Below are 19,738 nucleotides of genomic sequence, written 5' to 3'. Positions count from 1 at the left end.
GCTCATGAATTTTAAGTTTGTTTCTGAAAAAGAACACAGGTTAAAAATGTTACTGTTTAAAAACTAAGTCCAACTCTCTTCTAGACACAAGAGTTTCCCTCATCAAAATTAAAGGAAGATTGTAAATGAAAAAATAAATAATTGAATTTGTTTGTTTGATGAGAGATAATAGTCTAACTGCAGATGAAGTTTAAACTGCTGGTGGGGAAATAAAAAATGCCATAAAGAGCTTCTACAAAGTTCTATAAAAACAGAACTGCTGCATTGTTTGAGCCCACAGTCAGATTCTTTTAATCAATTACTCAGGTGCTTTAGATTGTATTTAATTTGACTACCAGATAAACAGATAGCGTGACTTTATATTGAAGAGTTTAATTTCTAAATTTTTAATCAAAGTTATTTATATGATTACTGTTAGTTATAAAAAAACAAGAACAGCTGTAGATTCACAAGGTCTTGTGGACATCATCAAAAGCATTGCTTTTTCCTATCAAGTATTACCACTGAATCTACAGTTGAAGTTGCAAAGAACAAAAGTGAATTATATTTTTCTTAATATTTAATAGAATTTCACAGTTGTACGTAGCTTTCATATAAAAGGAAATTAAAAGGCAGTTTAAATTCATAAACATTCAACTGTACTGCAAGTTAATATATTATCCTTTTTTCACATTTTCTTACAAAACTGGTCTTTACAGTATTTGGAGATATCATTCATCTTCGAGATCTTATAGAATAGAATCATTTCGGTTGGAAGAGACCCTGAGGATCATCGAGTCCAACCATAACCTAACCGAACTCTAGCAGTAACCTATGTCCCTAAGAACCTCATCTAAATGCCTTTTAAACCCCTCCAGGGATGGCGACAACCACTTCCCTGGGCAGCCTGTTCCAATGCCTGACAACCCTTTCCGCGAAGAATTTTTTCCTAGTATCCAATCTAAACCTCTCCTGGCACAACTTGAGGCCATTTCCTCCTGTCCTATCACTTGCTACTCGGGACACCAACCCCCTCCACGCTACAAGCTCCTTTCAGGCAGTTGCAGACAGCGATAAGGTCTCCCCTCAGCCTCCTGTTCTCCGGGCTGAACAGCCCCAGTTCCCGCAGCCGCTCCTCATCAGACTTGTGCTCCAGGCCCCTTCGCCAGCTTCGTCGCCTCCTCTGCGCTGTCTCTAGTATTTCAATGTCCTTCTTAGGATGAGGGGCCCAAAACTGAACACAGGATGCAAGGTGGGGCCTCACACGTGCCGAGCGCAGTGGCACAATCACTTCTGTAGTCCTGCTGGCCAGGCTATTCCTGACACAAGCCAGGATGCTGGCTGATATTGAGCCACTGTCACCAACACCCCAGATCCTTTTCCACCAGGCAGCTTTGCAGCCGCTCTTCCCTGAGGCTGTAGCGCTGCCTGGGGTTGGTGTGACCCAAGTGCAGGAGGCTGCACTTGGCCTTGTGGAACCTGAGACAATTGTCCTCAGGGCATGACGCAGCCAGTCCAGATCCCTCTGTACGGCCAGCCTCCCCTCCAGCAGATGAACACTGCCATCCAACTTGGTGTCATGTGCCACCTTACTGAGGGCGCACTGAATCCCTTCATCCAGATGCTTGATAAAGAGATGAAACAGAACTGACCGCAATAGTGAGCCGTGGGGAGCACCGCTCACGACCAGGCGCCAACTGGATTTGTCTCCGTTCGCCACAACTGCTGTGGCCCAGCCCTGCAGCCAGTTCTTTATCCCTCTCAGATACAGCCATCCGGGTGACGAGCTGCATCTTGTCCAGGAGAACACTGTGGGATGCGTTGTCAGAGGCCTTAGTGAAGTGTAAGTACCCCGAGGTGGCAAACGCATAACGTGTTAATTTCCATCCCTATGTAATTCCCAAGTGCTTAGCAGCTCTGACTGCAGAAGGCAGCATGGAAGGGGCCAGGGGAAGTGAAGAATGCTGTGCAAGATGAAAGCTATCTTGATAGCAAACATGTGAGTATAACTGCAAGAAGCTGCCCTCCACTGTCCCAGCCAGTTCTGCAGACAAAAACGTCAGAAACCCATTCACCCCCCAAAAATCCCTCTGTCCTGTAAAGCAAGGCAGCGAGCTAGCCCTGGAAGAGTGTGTGAATGAAGACATTGCATCCATATTTCAAGTGTTTTCTTGACTGAAGAGGAAAGGTCCATTCCTGGCTGTGAGTGGTATGTGGGTGGCCTCAGAGTCTGCATCCATTCCAGAGGCTGGGTTGGGGGGTTGGTTGTTTGTAGAGCTGGAGTGGTGTTGGTGCAGTCACTGTTAGGGCAGGCCTGCCTTCTGGAGCTGTTTGGCCTGGTGGCACTGGATGCGTGTCTAGCTAAGGTTCTCGCTCACTGCGATGGGTCCAGAGTGCGTTCTAGATCGGGTTCTAGGTCGCTTGTTGGTGCTAGATGGGGTTCTAGGCCGCCCGACCGGTCTAGATCGGGTTCTAGGTCGCTTGAAAGTTCTAGATCGGGGTTCTAGGTCACTTGATGGCTCTAGACTGGGTTCTAGGTCGCTTGAAAGTTCTAGATCGGGGTTCTAGATCACTTGACGGTTCTAGACCGGCTTTTGGCTTACTGAGCATGTTCCAGTCTGTGTTGTGGATCACGTGGAGGTTCCATAGAGTGTTTCTAGATTGCTTGTCTGGTCCAGATCAGGGTTTAGCTCACTTGAGAGTCACTTGGTGGTGTGTGTCTTCGCTGTTTCTAGGGCGCATAACTAGGTTGCTGTCCTAGTTCCATGCTGTTTTCTAGGTCGCTTGAAAGTTCTAGATCGAGGTTCTAGATCTCTTTGTTGGTTCTAGATCGGGTTCTAGGCCAGGTTCTAGAGCGTGTTCTAGGTCGCTTGAAAGTTCTAGACCATGTTCTAGATTATGTTCTAGATCACTTTTGAAAAGTTCTAGGTCGGGTTCTAGACTACGTTCTAGGTCACTTTTGGAAAGTTCTAGATCGGGGTTCTAGGTTGCCTGCCTGGTCTAGACTGGGTTGCAGAGTCAACATATGGTTCTGGAGAGGGATCATGTTCTGAGAGGGGTTGGTCCTAGAATCTACTAAAGGGCAAAAGTTAAAAAGATGGAGAATTGGTGAGAAGGTCCAGCAGAGGGGAGAGCCCCACAGTAAGCAGGTGGAATAGCCTAGGAGGGGACGGAGGACATCAATTCCCCCGGCCAGACCCAGGCAGGCAGCACGACAAACACGGCAACACTCGTCCCCCTCAGTTTCTGAAGTCAGCCTCGTATCCACACATTGTACAAATCGCTCTTAACCAGCATCTGCGAGTAAATTTACCAAATAAAGGCCAAATCCTGCCATCACTGTCTTGCCCAGGGTGCCTTTTGCCTGCATAATATCTACAGCAGGAGCTGCTCACAGATCATGCGTTAATCAGCCCAAGTTTCACTTCCTACATCGAAACCTGCTGCCACATGATTTGGATCAATTATCAAGGGCTCCTGTGACAAAGAGGAGGACGTGGGGCTTGGCTGGCACAGTCTCTCCCAGACAGTGACCCACAGGTCTCTGACCAACGAACGGACCCAATTAAAATCAAATGACTCACAAAACACTTGAACATTATATTTGCTGAAGAAAAGAGTTGTACAGAGATAGGATCAAGGTGCTGAGCAGAGGAATCACATGGCGCTAGAAATGCTGCAGTTTCACAGTTTAAGAGCACACAGAATCACAGAATGTTAGGGACTGGAAGGGACCTCAAAAGATCATCTAGTCCAATTCCCCTGCCAGAGCAGGAACACCTAGGTGAGGTTACACAGGAAGGTGTCCAGGTGGGTTTTCTCCTCCTTTCTCCTCCAGAGAAGGAGACTCCACAACCTCCCTGGACAGCCTGTTCCAGTGTTCCGTCACCCTCACTGAGAAGTTGTTTCTTCTCAAATTTAAGTGGAACCTCTTGTGTTCCAGCTTGAACCCATTACCCCTTGTCTTACTGTTGGTTGTCACCGAGAAGAGCCTGGCTCCATCCTCGTGACACCCACCCTTTATATATTTATAAACATTAATGAGGTCACCCCTCAGTCTCCTCTTCTCCAAGCTAAAGAGCCCCAGCTCCCTCAGCCCTGGGGCCTCAGGGGTACGGGGCTCCTCAGGACAGCCTCCGGCAGAGTAGACAGAGACAAAGAAGGCATTCAGTAACTCTGCCTTCTCTGTATCTTCTATCACCAGGGCACCCACCCCATTCATCAGTGGGCCTACATTGCCTCTGGTGTTTGTTTTATCTGCCATGTATTTGAAGAAGCTCTTTCTGTTGTCCTTGACCCCTCTTGCCAGGTTTAACTCTAAGGAGGCCTTAGTTTTCCTAGTTGCCTCTCTACATCCTTTAACAGCAGCCTTACATTCTTCCCAAGTGGCCAGCCCCTCCCCTTCCATGATTTGTAAACTCCTCTTCCACTTGAGCTTACGCAGCAGGTCTTTCTAGAAATATTGGACAGTTTATTGCCCAAGAGAGGAGGTCGCTCCTCTCCGCGCTGCCTGCGGCAGGTCACGGGCACAGCTGGCCTCAGAGCAGCTCCTCTCTACACACCACAGCACCTTCCACCTGAAGCAGGGAAACAGCCTCACACCTGCTGTGTCCGAGATCTGCTCCAACAGCCCAGCAGCAACCACCATCTAGGAGGTGCCACCTTCACTCGCCAGCAGTCCAGGAGAAGGTTGTAACAAGGGCATTCAATATTTAAAACCACGGCTTCCCTTCCACTTCAGAATCTCCTTGTTTAAAAAGCAAAACAGCACATTATGCTAAAGGTAAAGGATAACCGCTGAAAACAGGAGAGAAAGAAAAATTAAAATAGCGTATGTGACCAGACTTCAAAGCCTCAGTGGAAAGCCATGAATAATTGAGGTATATTCGTATGTAAACATTCATACCCTAAGGACCTTCAGGAATATTTTCTCTCAATACTAACAAGTTGATTCACTATACAGACTCCTTTCCACACTGTGCCTTGTGTAGTCCACTTATAGCAACAGAAAGAAGGTACAAAACATTAGTATCTTTTTTTTTGTCCTTCAATAAAAAGTTTCATTTCATAATAGTAGAAAACAACCGTTCTCACCTCCACAGTTTTGATGTTTCATTGTATTAATTCCTCACCTGAGAGCCCTGCACAAGCAGCCCAGCCTGGGACCCACGCTCCCCGGCCACAGAGCTTTGGGAAACACCTGACAGGTGCCCATGGCTCAACAGCCCCTCGCCCTTCTGCGAATTCCGTCACCCAGGGCAGCTCCCCAACACTCCAGCTCACACTGAAATGGAGTTGTCAATAGACCCTGCTAGGACAGATGACCTACAAAAATATGTCCTTCGTGCCTGTTCTTTTTAAATCTTACTCCTACAATCTATTTAGCAAAAGACATATTTCTTAGATTCCCAGAAGTGAGAGAATTCTCTAATTCTTTATGATCTATTTAATTCACCTGCATGAATATATGCTATAGAACATGAATGAGCTGCAATTTACTGTACTTACTAGAAGTTACCTTTAAAAGCCTAAGATGTATATTTTGTTGTTTTCCTTTCAATTTCATTACTTCATCACCAATGTTGCTAAGGTAGACATCAAATAAGCATAAAATAGACATAAAAATATAGTAAATGGAAGAAAATTACTAATGCCTGACCCTAATTATCAACAATTTAAATCAGTTTACCAGCAAAAATACCTTGTTGATGTAAAAAGAAAACAAAAGATTTCCTTAGAACACTCGCATTGCTAAATAAATATCACATTCCCATAAAGCGATCCTCAATATTCTTCTGATATAAAGCCCCAACTTTTGAAGCACCTGTGTGCTGGAAAATTTTAGCACTCTTCTTAAAATGAAAATACAATTCTTTTTTTCCAGATGCGATACAGACAATTTTGGTACTTTAATAAAAGAAATGAACCGATGCATTAAAGTTTTAAATTTTCAGTAATATGACCTTTTTGAATTCTCTCTTATTTTAACAGGGTTTGTACTGTTCTGTAAAACAATTCAGTATTTCTCTACAGGTGGATTTAGTTTCTAAACTGTTAGAATTTTAATGGCTTCCTGCCTTCAGAGAAACAAAAGGTGCTGTGTTTAGATTTTTCTGATAATAAATTTACTATACAGATGAAAGCGGAATATAAAAGCACTTAGACTCAGTTTTCAAATTAAATTGAGAAACAATTTCTTTTAATAGCTTTATGAAGAAGGACATAGGTTGCATTTAAATATACACAGGAGTACAACAACCAAGGTAGGATTTCAATATAGGGCAGGGGAGTGCGCAGCTTTACTATTAAAATAGTTTAAAAACATAATTTACAATTCCATTCCAATATAAGCTGTACTTAGCTGTAAAAGATTTATCATAATATGGAGCATATAAAGAAAAAGCAAGGTTTTCATCCCAGTTATCTTTCAATGACAGATTTTGATTTCCAAAGGAGTTCTGCTTTAAGTAAACAAATCTGCACATAGAGGAACTTAATGCAAAATATTAGAAACATAATTCATGTACATATTGGGAGTGTGTAAGCCTCATTTATTTCTATATATTGATATGGGATATGCCTGCAAAGAGAAGCATCCTTATACGGAAGGTATGGTACACGAGAGCTGTAAAATCATGACCTTGTTGTGACCACACCTGTAAAATTTCCAGTCTGGGCTCTATAGAGATGTTCAGATCTACAGATCTTTGCCTCTCTCGTGCAAGCAGTAATTCCCATATGTGTCTTGTCCTTGCTCCCTCTTTATACTCATATAAACCAAACCTTCTGAAGCTCCATTTCTTGTGCCCCTGAATGGAAACTATACTTCCTCACCACTGTGGATATACCAAAAAAGAGATTCGCGTGTAAAGGAATTCTTAATCTGTATGTGTATTTTTTGATAGTTTACCTTGTTATTTAAGATGATTAATCACATTTAAGAGAAATATCCTATTACTTATTTGGTATTAGTATGTATGAATTCTTTCCTCTTCTCCCAAGGAAGGAAAAAGAAACAAACAACATAATTATTACTGCTTTTCTATTGCTAGACAGCTGTTCCTTAACACTGTTCTCCTTGAAGCAGAGAGATGGCCATTTACTAGAAAGTCAGACCTTTATGCTTGCCTTGGACAGATAAATGAATGTTAGTGGGACATTTCATACATGATTAAATAATATTTGTTATATCAGCAGTCCTCCCACCTTATGTTTAGGTTGAAATGTTGAAGTAACTTGAGCTGGTTTGCATGTCAACATTAAGATTTTAAATTCATTTTGAATCAAGTCTATAACTATCTATCAATCATATACAACAGAAATGGAGATTGCCCAAGAGTAGATGCTATGACAGCCCAGATATATAATTACTAATGTATTTAGCAACACCCTGCAAATCTGTAATAAAGATCAATGGCTTACAGAATAATTTGGCATCTAAAGCACACAGCTCTGATTGTATTGTGTTTGTAAACATGTTTTAAGCTCCTGATAAGATAAGGTCTGTCAAGCAGAGGAAATTGAAGTCACTGTGGCAAAGATCCCTGAGATAGTTAGCATCAGAAGAGAAAATGATATGCCAACTTCTCAGAGCGTTCCTGCCATTTGTGACATATGCAGCTGTACAAGTCTGGCTTGTGGGAGATCCCGGAACTAGTCAGGGTAGACAGTGCCATTCAAAACAAAAATCCCAGAGGTGTGGCTGCTGGTAGCAGCAGGATAATTCTAGATGTAGGAAAAAGACATATTACTAAAAGCAAGAGTTATTATCTTGTCACAACACCTTTGCAGTTGTAAATTAGACCTTTAGTTTACAGCTATGACCACAAGACATTCAATTTACTAGCAGTAGTTTGATTATTACATAGCACTGAAGACCTGTAGAAATCCCCATCTGTACCACATTTCAAATCACTTATCAGTGTGGATACCTCTGCTGCTATCTCCTCTTGATGGCAAATTATCAACGTTGAAAATATTTGGAAATCTTTCAGCAATGGGGAACGTTCTTGTCTGGGCCCCAAGCCACAGCTACAGAAAGCACTGTGACTAATCAGTCCTGGGTAACAACTACAAAAAGTTACCATCATTAACAGAAAGGTTTTGTGTGGAAGGTAATTTTCCAGAAAACCCAGGAGATGCCATGTATTTCTTCTAACAAAAAGAAGGTAAAATGAAGGAAAAATGTTGCAAAGCAACTTTCAAAAAGTCCAAATTCCACCTATTTTGTGTTTTATTTTGTAAGTACAACAGAAATTTATGTTTTCCTAGCACTATCATTGCAATTTAGAGTAAATTTACAAATAGATTTGTAGATAAACAGAAAATAAAGTCTACAGAAAAATATCATAATAAAGGGAATATAGGGTAACAGGTCTCTGAAAATTGGGAAATGCCTCATTCTTCTGAGGAATGCTAATTATAAGTAAAATAATTACTTCCATCAATGGTTTACAGAGGGAGTCACAGATACTGTGCGTTTGTTTTTGAAATCTATTGAAGCAACTAATCTAAATTTTCTCTGACCAGATTATCATTAGATTTGCATATGCTGCAGGTTTGAACCATATGAACACATAAACAAGAACTTGAATATTTGTTATTATAGAATAGTAACATTCTCATGGCAACAGTGGTCCACCTAGCTAAGTCACAAGGATTTAGAAAATAAAGATTTTTTTTGTATTATAAGAGCATATTTATTTGCAGCATTAGTTATACAGGAAATTAAAGGAGCAAATAGCCAGTCAGTGATGAAGTGTGGAAGGGTTGTGTCCACATTCACAATGTTAGTAAGTCTGATTAATTCTCTAAGTTCAAAACTTTAATATAATGAATCAACAATAATAGATTTGTCTGTGTCATAACTTGGAAAAAAAAAAAACAAAACACCACCAAGGAAGCCAAACATGCTCCTTCTGGAGATGGAGTTTTGACACAAGCCTGGGCTCATGCTGACCGGGTGAACAAAAAGAAAAAAAAAAAAAAAAATCCTTATCCAGTTGTTGCCAGAAAAAAAGGATTCTTGCTTAGAGAAAAAAAATTCTTCAACAAATTAACATTTTATTCAAAGAATTAAGGAAAGGAAACACAGTCAGACACTGCATGCTTTCCTACGCTGTGGGGGAGTCCAGAGAAGCCTGTGGATCAAGGTTACTTTGGTTCTACAGGTGATTCCCTGACCAAACTGTGTTTAGCCACCAGTGTCAGTCTGTCAGGAACACAAGCCTGGCAGCAAGTCAGGCTGACCCTGCGCTCCCGTGAAGCAGGAACTCAGAGCCCCCCTAGATGTCATAGCAACTTTGGTGAGGTTATTTCTCATAATAGCAAGAGTAAGCAGACAAACATCAGCTGGTGCTGAGAACACCACACACTAGACTTTTGGGGAAGCCGGGGTAAATTAAATGTAACATTGCTTGTGCTAGTTCACCTGGCCTAGGGACAACCTAGCCACAGGGCAGATTTGCCAAGACAGAATCTTTTTTGTAAGGAGCATGTAGGTTAGCTACAGGCCCTATCCATTTAATTATGTTTCTATAGCCTTCACTGCCATACTATTTGAACACCTATGAAGTCTGCCAGTGGTGGAACATGCCTCTGGTGGAGCTGTCAGGACCAGAAAAGAACACTAAATTAACCAGGTTTTAAAACTGATAGGAGGAGAAAGATACCTGAAGGTCTATTGCTTTTCACTAATTCCACTGGATCTTAAGAAACTTGTTCTTTGGCATAATTCTCATTCTGTTTGACAGTAACTGACCCTGCAGCTATTCCACCTTTTGAATCAATCAATCAGATTCCTTTGCTTCTCAGTTGTCCCTAATCCTATCTCATACTTCAGTTCCTGCACTGTCCAAAATCCCTTGAATGTAAAAGCTTACAGGTAGGTCATGAACCATCAGGTTCTGTAAAAAGTTGCTTTATTCTTTGCATATTAAAAGCTTTCAACCAGCATGGGGAAATGCTCCTCTTTCAATGCAAGGAAAGAGGAGGAAAAAAAAAATATTTCTTAGAGTGCAAACTAAGATACCTGTTAACAACTATTCATTATAGACACATCAGGTTCTGGTCTCTATGGCTAGAAATGACAAATTTATCATGGAACCACTGATCCCAATATGGAACCAAATTTTAAGATATTTGTATTTTAATAACACATACACTTCTATATCACATTCCTTCAACTCTTACCAGCTTTGAGTAACAGATTCTTCTGTTTTGTGGGCTATTTAGTTTTGTTGTTTGCAAGCACTGCATATTTCCCTTCCAAGGGACTAACAAAATAGCCTGTATGTCTTCTAACAAGTTAGGTGCTACCAGAATACAAGCCTGCTAGATCAAATTCAACTCTAAACATCAGGTCTTCACACAACTGAATGTAGAAAAAGAAAACTAGAAGTCTGTCCTCTTGTTGACACTTGAAAGAAATTCCATGGTGCAGATAACCAGTCTGAATATGAAGGCGAGTGGCCAAGGATGAATGTACCCTTCTGCATCCTAATCTGATGACCATGAATGCTGGAGGGCAGGAGAGATTTGGACCGCAGGGAGTAGTGCCCAGGCTCACGTCCTCTCCCCTAAATAGCATCTCATTCTGCCACTGTTAAGAGCAGCTTAGTGGTGTACACAAACCATTAGTCTCATCAAATAGAGCATTTCTTCCATCTTCCAATAAATTGGTACAACTACTGATGGCCTGGTCCCAGAATGAAACAGTAAACATTGCACAAGAACAGTCACTATAACTAAACATTTTGCTGTTAAAAAAAAATTGCCTTAAATTGACAAATTACTTGGTACAGAACAATTCAAGAACTGGTACAACTTTGTCAACTCATAACCTAGAAAAAACCTTTCAAAAGCTTCTTATATCTTTGCATCCTAAATTTCATGACAGGGCTAAACCTCAGGGTTCTGAGATTAGTTTCTATCTATAAACATTTTTCTATTTATTAATATTTTCATCTGTGCTACCAAAGGTTAGCTCTCCTACCGATGAAATCAGCTTTTTTTTATTGTGTTCCAATAAAAGCAAATTTGTACATAGAGAATAAAATCATTCATCAAAATAAAATCCAATTTTTCTCACCAGCAAGTAATTTATGTTCTTCCATTGAATCATTATAGCATTCTGCAGCTCTTCTGTTCTGATTATGGGCAAAGGAATAGACATGTCTGACAATGCAAAACTTCTTTACCGTCTGTGCTATAAGCTTTACCTCCCCCTTTGGTAACATGGAATACCCCACTTTCCCTAAGTGTTTTCCCTAAGCTCTTTATATTCGATTGTTTCTTCTGTTTCTTTCCACTGCTTTCAATTTACTGTCTGATCTTAATTGACAGCACAGGTTATGGCAGCAGGATAAGAGAGAAAAGTATAATTATATTAAGAAAGGAAAGAAGAACACAACTTGGGGAAATAAAAACAGATATAATTTCTTGTTGATCCTGGCCAAATGCAAGTATCTTAGGAGAGGTAAACACAACTGCAGTACAAAATTGTATCTATGATATCACTTCTAACAGATCAAATAAAGCAAATGACCTGGGATTCAAATTAACACATCCATGTAATTTATCTGACTAGTCTATTTAAGCACACAGAGTTTATGCAGTTTTCAGTGTGTGGAAATCAAAAAATTGAATAAATAGAAAAAGATTTTTTCAGTGAAAATTTTTCTTTCTGATTTTAAACTGATTAGTCAAATCAGCAATCAAGATTTTAGATGCAGCTGATTAGCATTTTCCAGAAACTCCGCCATAATTTCCCCTACACCTTTCTTTTTCACCGAAAATCAATTGCTTTTGTTGTTGTTACCAACAATATATGCGGCAAATCACATTAAGATAATGTAACTTTATATTAGAAATCATCATATTCCAAAGACTGCTAAATTAATCTATCAACTTGAAAGAAATGTTATCATCATTTAAGGTTTTAATTCAGTATGACCACAAAAGACAGTAGTATTATCAACTCATAAGGCAAATTAAGGAAAAGAAAAAAAATTCTGCTGCTGTATCTGAGTAAGTAGTACAGTCCAACAGATTTGTGCTGGTGCCATTGTCCCATATAAAAATAAATTAAAATGATGTAGGTACGTTCATAACAAAATTTTGAACTTTGAATTATGACTAAGTTCAATCTATCCCATGGACTGACTGTCCTTTTGTACTTAGAACGCACAAAGTCCATTCCTGGAACACATCTCTTACTTCCGCTGCATCCAAAAACCCCACAGTTCACACACTCAGACTGCAATGCAACTTGAGGAAAAGGCCAGTTAAGTGGGGAGAATCAGAAGAATCACTTCAAAGGACACTCTCAATCCCATTGCCAAGCTACTTTAGATGCAGCTACTTAGTCCATGAGACCAGATCAGATTTAACAGAATGTGCAAATAAGCTCAGCTGTCATTTCAACACTGTCACTCCTGGACCCAGCTCTCCTGCGCAGCATCCTGACGTGCACGGGCTGCTGGTGACAAATGTTCTCTGATGAGTGAAATTACTCTACTCTTTGCAGAAGGTGTAGAAAACCAGCATCGGTTCTCAAAGTACTAACAGCTCTGGTAGCACGCCATGAAAGGGAACTATTGATTTCCTGAATGAATGTGCTTTTTATTTAAGCACAAATTTGCACATTGCAAGTGTTATTTTAATCCTAACTGTGCTACAGTCTTCTCACGAATTCTCTCTTTACATCTCAGTTTCCCTATACACCAGGGTGCTAGAAAAGATTATTCCGGTCAAGAGCTCTGAGGTGATGTAAGACATTTTTATGGCAAATGATAAATGCTGAATTCATACTTTGAATCTATGCACATAAAGAGTAGGGGAAGAATATAAAAATGCGGAGGAGTATCTAGTAGCATGCCAAAGTGCAGCTTCACAGGCAAACTACTATCTTTCAGAGTAGAACTGTCAGATACACGTATAATAAACCACAATTGTGTTCAAAGCTAATGCTAATATGGCTCAGTGGGAGACTAGTTTTAAATGTCATATTTTCAAGCCATTCTCTAAACTATCTTTCCTAGAGAATACTTCAAGGGAACTGGCATTATAATGAATTCCTGAGGCCTGGTTTTCAGAGCTATTAAGTGCACCTATGATCACAAGTGCATTAGGAGATACAGACAGATTTTCGGGCTTATCCTATCTAGATAGACAGGTTGTATAAATACTCTCTTTAAAGTATTCCCACTCAAGTGGAAAGGAAGACAAATCAGCTTGAATTAGGATGAATGTGGCAGGATGACAACACAACTCCTTATCTACCTGAAGCAAGGTAGTTCAAAAATACACGAAAAGAAACTTGCTTATTCTTAAGATATGTACACTTTTGCATTCAACTGCTATAAACACATATTACTAATAGATAATAACAAATAAAATAATGAAGTTTGGTTATAATTAAAGGACACAAATTAAGTAATTTTACAATAAGAAAATTCAAGTCATTAAGGTAAACTTTTTTTAAAAAAAGTACATATACAATTACATTTGCTTTTGAAATGTTGTGATTTTTGGTGAAACAAATTCTCTAAGAGAACTCAGAGAACCAGTCTACTGCTGTACTAGAACAAACAGGTAATTTAGAATAATTCACTCATTTTCGACATATCCATCCTGGTTGTGCCTAGACAACATGCATATAAATGTAAAATCTTACTGGCATAAAAGAGATTCACTTGTGTCTATCACTATACTATATTTTCTTTTGCAGGTTACTCCTTTCTCTCCTGTTGGCCATTCGGTAGCTGCAACAGAGAAAAGGCTTGTACTAAGAAAAATATCTGGTGCTTTGCACAGGGTAAGAAGACAACACATCAGTCTGCGATGGAAAAAGAGGGAGTTTCATAGCAGAGGAGCAGTAACCGAGAGCCCCCAGCCCCAAGGGCTCTGATTTTCCTTTAAGTGGAGCTTGATGAAACAGAAATCCTGCTCAGAGCTGTTCATCACAGTGGGAGTAAACAACTGAACAGGAGCCTCCTAGATGTTTAGTCAACAGGGAGTTGTCTGCCTACGGTGTGCTTTAACTGAAAAATATGAGATCTCAGGGACCTAAATACATTTCTATTCAGGACATGGGACATCAAGACGATTTGACATTTGATGTAGACGGTGTCCATAAAAGCTCATTATTTAAATGATGACCGATAAGTCTTAAGAGAATAATTAACCTATTTGGAGGTCTAAATGTTTTCTAAATATGAAAGATACAAGTGTTGGTGACAGCCTGCCCCCCCCAATTTCTGTTAAAGAAAAACAGAAAAAGCTAAAGACTACTTAAATACACTGACAATTTACCTCCTAATTAAAGGATAAGCAAAATGACATGCTGCAAAGCAAGTTATTCCAAATAGAATATTCCCAGTTGTTTCTCAGTATAAATAAAACTGTTTTCTCTTTTCTCCTCAAATGTCACAGCATATTAAGTGCCAGGAGAGAACTATTTCAGCATATGATGAACAAAACAACACAACCCCAAGGAACTAAGTCTCTGTGTGACAAAGCTGCCCATGAAGTGACTTGCAGTTCAAATCCCAGATAATTCAGACTCAAGACTCCTTTGCTGCTGCAAAGGTAAAAACCCCATGACATTTAATACCTTTGTCACTTGTTTTGGTACACAAACCATTGCTAAATGAAGGTCACACTAACTTTCTCAATAATGCAGCTAAATCTCTCCATAGTCATCTTACAGATATTGTGCTTCAAGATGCAACGTCCATATCAACAAGAGTCACAGACCTCCTCTATTCACAAACTTCGCTAAACTGTGCACATACCAGGATTTCAGAGACTACAGTTTATAAGCTTATCCACAAGTTTTGCAAAGAGGGATGGCATAAGGTTCACTTCTGAATGGTTTGAAACTCTCTTTAGTATTCTAATGTTTAATTTTTATATTATTGTTGCACAGAACCTTATGAAAACTATTAGTTATCATATTTAACCTCTGTGTAATAAGAAATCAAAATTTATTTTGAAGGAATGAAATGGACATAGAAGTACTACATGCCTAACTATAATGCTTTCTGTATGCTTATTGACCTGGAAATAACAAACTAAAATGAACTTAACATGCCATGCTTTATTTATTTATTTAAGAACATAGCTGTGTCATGTTACTCAAAACACGAAATATTTCCAAAACATATTTTCACACTTGCTAATCATGAACATGATTAATTATGAGATGGCTACATCCTGAAGTAGTCCAACCAACCAATAAAGTATGCTTTTGATGACAAATTCTGAATAAATGTCCTCTCTGTAGTGTACCAAAATAGACCACAAGCACAATTGTTTCTCTCACTGATCATTAACTCAGACCAAACTTAACTATGAATGCTTATTAAAAATCTGTTGGTCTTCGCTGCTTTATGGCAAAAAACCCCAGAGCTAATGGTTGCACTGAACTAATTTTACTGACAAATGCTTGGCATCACAGTCGTCTGAAACTTCAACTTTACTGAAAACCTAACAGTATTTTCATCAGTTCTGAAGTGTGCCCAAACACTTAATTTTGTAAAGCATCTCTTACACACTGACTCTTCAAATACTAAATATTTCAATGCATGTTCTTTTGTTGAGAAAGTTCATTTTATAATATTCAAAATCTTGCATGACACCCTGAGAAATACGGATGACAGATGCAGAAGTTATTCTGCTAGATTATCTTCAAAGCTTCTCTTGAAAATTAAAATACTTTGTTACCTTTTAATACAGTTTTACTTCTCTGTGGTAAGAATGTGGAAATTATTGGATATTCCATTAGTTATAACTATTTATTTACTAATAGTAAGTTACGAAGCTAACTGCATACTTATTTCAGTTTCACTGTTTGAGATCTCCGCTGTCAAATCCCAAGCAGAATTCCGAAGAAGCCTATAGGACGGTATTTGCACAGAGAAGTAAGGATGTGTTTTCACCTGCAGGGCCATGCACAGCTGAAGTGGCCCAGAGATGGCAAATGGCAAGCACAACGGCTACTGGAAGTGGATATCGCTCCGTCGGGGTAAGTGTGCTATTACAGTAGGGGTTTGCACAGACACTGTAGCAAATTTCACCGCTACATGGAAGAATCCTTACCAGAAGGCTAGGCTTTTACTTATAAGTGAAGCTATAGCAACTTTTGAAGTTCTAAGGATAGCACCAATCCGTGCTTTTCATATCGCTTTAAACATGCTTTGTTGAAGATAACAGAAGAAAGTCTCCTGAGACTATGTAGTCTCATGTGTGATTATTATTCAGCAGCATATCCTTGCCTAGATCCTACAGTGCACTGTATTATAAATCAGTATTAGTATTCTGCTGTCTAACACCTCCTGAAAACTGTGACTGGATCTTAGGGGACAGTGTTTGCTGTAAATGATTTATTCTGAGTTACACTGCTTGCTTTCCTGTTCCCAGAAAGAGCTAGAATGGCTAGACCCTTGTGGCATGTTGCTTGATTGGACTTAGATTATTTCCATCTCTTTGCTTTATACCTATTATCTTTGTCAATACTCAAGAGGTAGTTTAAAAAAAAAAAAAGTTTAAAAAATGTATTTTCCTTACGTATTATAATACCTTTGTAAAATTAACTTTTTAGATGCCAAAGTTTCACCCAACAAGAATAAAGATATTTTTAAAATCTTTTCAAAAAATTTAACTAATTTCCTAATTATTTTTCCATTCCTAGATATATTAATTATATCTCAGTGTACAGCCATCTGTGATGAACTAACTTCAAAGTAATAAAAAAAGTTTTGTCCTGATCTTACGTAACTTATAAACAATTATACACCTCCTCTGGACCGACCCTTAAAAAAATATTTTTATTTGTTGTCTTGTCTTCTGGTTTTCTGTGCCTTTATTTTATTTTTTTTCTTCAATTAAGTTTGAGAAACACCAAGAACTTCTGACAGAAACAGTTAAGTGGAGAAATGAGGTCACCACTGAGCCTTTGACTCAATTTCACTGCCACATTAGCCTGGTTCTCAGCTTGGTATTTCATTCTAACATCCCCAGCAGTCATACTACCTACTGGTGACTCAGTGCCCCTGGAAGAAGCAGGAAAAATTTCCAAATAGGAATCCTTTAGTCTTAGTCCCCTATTTTCTGGTACTTTTTAGCCAACTTTGGATTGGAGAGGAGAAGAAATAGTGTTCACATTGCCAGGCATCAGTCTGCACTGGGAAAAGGCAACTACCGTTAGAGCTGCCTACCAGCTGGAGGCAGGACCACCACTGTGCACATTGCCTCTCCAGCCCAGTTCACTGCAGGATGCCACTAACTGCTTTCACTTCCTGCTGGGCAGGTGGAAGAGATGCTTAAATGCAAAGTTTAATACCTTAGCTCGTTTCCAAGTTGCTTTGTTCCTTGCTGGAAGAGCAGCCAGTCAGTCTCTCTGGTGGCAGCTGAGTGAGGAAACACATTTGGTGCCTGTTCCTTCGCATGACCAGCTGGGTCTGAGATGGAACAGGCAGGTCTGTGGGCTTAAGTGAACTCACTCTTAGGTCAGGCCAAGCCCTGAGCCACATTCGCATCGTAAGACCTAGTCTTAGAGCTCGTTCATCCATCAGCTCTACCCTGCCAATGATTGCCACCAACATACTCAAGTTCCATGACTTCGAGCCCTATAGGTAGTACAGACAAAGTCATTACATTTGATATCACTAGACTTCCACCAGGCTAGAAGAAAAAATCTAAAATGACTGCCTCAACATAGGCATTTTGATAAGCTAGTACAGCAGTCCATAAACACATTTCACATTAGTAAAACAAATTCATTTTTTTGCTGCCAAACGTGGCATTGCATATTGTTGCGAGATGGCCTTTACAAAAAAAATAATAAATCACAAATACCCTTAATAGGATAATACTACTATGAATGTGAAAAGAAATAAGCATCTGTAACCCACAGATTAAAAGAGGCAGCGTATTTAATATGAAACAATGTAATGTAATGCCAACATGAGACGAGAAGATTACAAATTTCTTCAATTAGTCATACAGCCAAACCATGAATACAAATACTCAGTATCAGCACTCTGATATATAAAGCACATCAGAAAATAGGTCAAAATGAAGCGTATCAGGACTGCTCAAACAAATGACAGTAATATGAAGATAATTTTTTTTTCTCTTTCTTTTTGGATACTATCAAGATGTTGGCTTCTGGCTATATTTATCAAATAACTTACACTATTTGTTACATCCCTTTCATTATTGTGCTGTTATGAGACTAAGTCTTCCAAGACTTCTAAAAGGCTACTCCTCATTCCTCTTTTTGTTTGGGGTGGGGAAAGAATGGGATATATTTCCTCGTAAACCAGCTAGCACTGCAAGATGAAAAGGACTTTCAGGACACTAATACTTTAATTATTAAACTCTGGCCAGTACAAAAGATAGTGCAGTCTGAATCTCCTCTTCAACAATAAAACACTCCCTTTACACATTATAATCCATTTTTTCAGGTCCTTTGTGTTTCTCCTGTGGCCATTATTATGCAATGGCCAAGTGTAGGAAGTCCCAAGGCTAAATATGTTTAATTTCGTAAATACCCTGGTTGTGTCCAGCTTTTTGTCTCATCTAATTGAGTTTCAGCTGTGTATCATGGCTGTACATCTTTCTTGTAAGGAACACAGATTTCCTGTACTTTAAGATGCATGCACAAGTATAATTTTGTGAATTAGAAATCTTCTCACATTGTTACCAAAACTGTTCATTGCATAAAAAAAGAGGGGGAAAAAAAAAAAAAAAATCAAAGTCCACAGCATCAAAGCCCAACATACCATATGATAAACATAAGTCTTATGAGGAGCGGTTGAGGGAACTGGGGCTGTTTAGCCTGGAGAACAGGAGGCTGAGGGGAGACCTTATCACTGTCTGCAACTACCTGAAAGGAGCTTGTAGCATGGAGGGGGCTGGTCTCTTCTCCCAAGTAGCAAGTGATAGGATGAGAGGAAATGGCCTCAAGTTGCACCAGGGGAGGTTCAGATTGGATATTAGGAAAAAATTCTTCATGGAAAGGGTTGTCAGGCATTGGAACAGGCTGCCCAGGGCAGTGGTGGAGTCGCCATCCCTGGAGGGGTTTAAAAGGCATTTAGACAAAGTTCTTAGGGACACAGTATAGTGCTAGAGTTCGGTTAGGTTATGGCTGGACTTGATGATCCTGAGGGTCTCTTCCAACCAAAATGATTCTAGGAGTTTTTGTCAATGAACACATCAGATACTATCTTTCAATTTGTCCTGTTCTCGTATTGAGAAGCTCAGAACAAATATTCTATATGTAAAAGTGCATATGAGTGACTGTAATTGTAAAGAATGTCACTGGAAAAGAAACTTCAGCCTATACCATCTATTCAAGTAGCTGTTTAAATCTTATTGATACCTTCCATATTTCAAGAGCTACACCACAGTGGAATTTTTTAGCTGCCCTTTTCCAATCTTCTTTATTTCCCTCTATTTTTATTTATGCCTGACTATAGGAGATGTTTCATACTCAGTCTTGATCAAAAGCCTTTGAAAGAAATTCCCTCAATTTAGTCTGTTTTTTTGTTGGTGGTGGTTTTTTTGGCGGGGGGGGGGCGGGTGATGGTGGTGGGGTTTTTTTGTAACTAGCTTGGAATATAACATATGATTTAGGAATGTTGGGGGAAAAAAAAACAAAACAAACTATTTATAGATGTTATTCCTAATAATACTCTGAAGTGCTGCTTTTCATCTCTAATTCTTGTACATCTCCAGCTGTGACACAAATTTC

The sequence above is a fragment of the Caloenas nicobarica genome, chromosome 12, assembly GCF_036013445.1.
Source record: "Caloenas nicobarica isolate bCalNic1 chromosome 12, bCalNic1.hap1, whole genome shotgun sequence".
Classification (NCBI taxonomy): domain Eukaryota; kingdom Metazoa; phylum Chordata; class Aves; order Columbiformes; family Columbidae; genus Caloenas; species Caloenas nicobarica.
Note: the sequence above shows the minus strand (reverse complement) of the source record.